Here is a 1,854-nt window from a genome sequence, read left to right as displayed (position 1 = left end):
CTTTATTTTGCCCAAAGGTAATTTACAGGAACTGAAAGGGTTGGGCCAGGACAATGGGTTGACAGATGAAAATATGCCTTTGATGAAACTAAATCCTAGATAATTAAAGTCCTGGAAAGACTCCCTGAACTCAAGACCTGAGCTAGGCTGTCCTTCAGTCATCCAAACACTCAGAGAAACAGAAAAGCAGTTGACTAACAAAACTAGAATCCAGAATTCAAGAGGATAGCCAGGAGGGATGTGTCTCAAGGAATGGACTCTGATAGAGGCTAAAAAGTTCATCACCAGATGAGAGCATAAATATTTTAAATTTTAAGCCAGGCATGGTGGAGCACGCCTTTAATCCCAGCACTCCGGGGGCAGAGGCAAGCTGATCTCTGTGAATTCAAGGCCAGCCTGGTCTACACAGTGAGTTCCAGGACAGCTGGGGGAGACGCTGATCTCCAAATAGTTTTAAAGATTTTAAGTATTTTAAAAATATTTTAAGCCAGGCATGGTGGAGCACGCCTTTAATCCCAGCACTCCGGGGGCAGAGGCAAGCTGATCTCTGTGAATTCAAGGCCAGCCTGGTCTACACAGTGAGTTCCAGGACAGCTGGGGCTACAGGGAGACGCTGTCTCAAAAAAGACCAAAAAAAAAAAAAATTATTATTTTTATGTGTATGAGTATATTGCCTACATGTATGTAACTGCACCCATGTCATGCAATGCCCATGGAGGTGACAGAAGAGGGTGTCAGATCCCTTGGAACTGGAGTTATGGATGGTTGTGAGCTACCATGTGGGTGCTGGGAACCAAATTCGGGTCCTCTGCAAGAGTAGCCAGTGCTCTTAACCACTGAATCATCTCTCCTGCCCTATTTTAACACATTTTTAGAGAACAAGAACAAACTTTGAACTTCAAACTTCAATTGTAAAAATGTATGTTTCCTTCTATTTAAATAAATGCATCCTCCATATAATCAAGGACTGTGGTCTATTTGTTTATTATGAAGTCCTAGAAATAAAAGCACTGCCTGCTACCTATAGAACACTCATTCACTATTTACTGATTAAACACCAAGCCTCTATAATTCTCCAATAAATGGCAGAACACAATAAATATAGTATATATGCAAAAAACAATTTTATCAACTAATTTGTTGACATGGTTTAATTTTAGATTGCGAATGCACAGGAATTTACTTGAAAGATTAAAGACAATGAAGAAAAAGAAATTCGAAGTACACATTGACATCTATATATTAAATTATAGTTGAGATAACATTGCTTACTGAGTTGATTCTAGGAAATCAAATTAACTGAAGCAAATTTTGTTGCTGTAAAGGAAATTTGGTCTGTGGGGATTTATCCTTAATTTCTTAAAGTTAGTATTTATGGAAAACATAACTAGTTACTTTTTTCTAATTTTTTGTGTGTGGGTGTCCATCTGTGTGCATGCCTGTTTGCTGTATGGGCAGAGATGTGTGGTTTGCATGCATGGGTATGCTGTGTATATGTATACATGTGGAGGCCCTTATTGCTCTTCTATTTTATTCAATGAGGCAAAATTTCTCAATTAAACCCAGAGCTCACCTATATGGCTAGTCTTGCCAGTTAGCTTGCTCTAGAGATTCCCTTGTCTCTACCTTCCAAGGCTGGAATTACAGGTGGGAGCTACCATGCCCACTAGGTATTTATATAGACTCTGGGGATCCAAATGCTGGTCCTCACACTGGCATGGCAAGTGCATTAACCACTGAGTCACCTTTCTAGCCCAATAATTAAAGCATTAATATACTTAAAAAAAAAAGAAACAAATAAAACAATGAATTTGAAGGTTAAATTTACAGAGTCCTAAACCTTAAAACAAATTC

This window comes from Nannospalax galili, unplaced genomic scaffold (assembly GCF_000622305.1).
Source record: "Nannospalax galili isolate Female #2095 unplaced genomic scaffold, S.galili_v1.0 scaffold4030, whole genome shotgun sequence".
NCBI lineage: Eukaryota > Metazoa > Chordata > Mammalia > Rodentia > Spalacidae > Nannospalax > Nannospalax galili.
Note: the sequence above shows the minus strand (reverse complement) of the source record.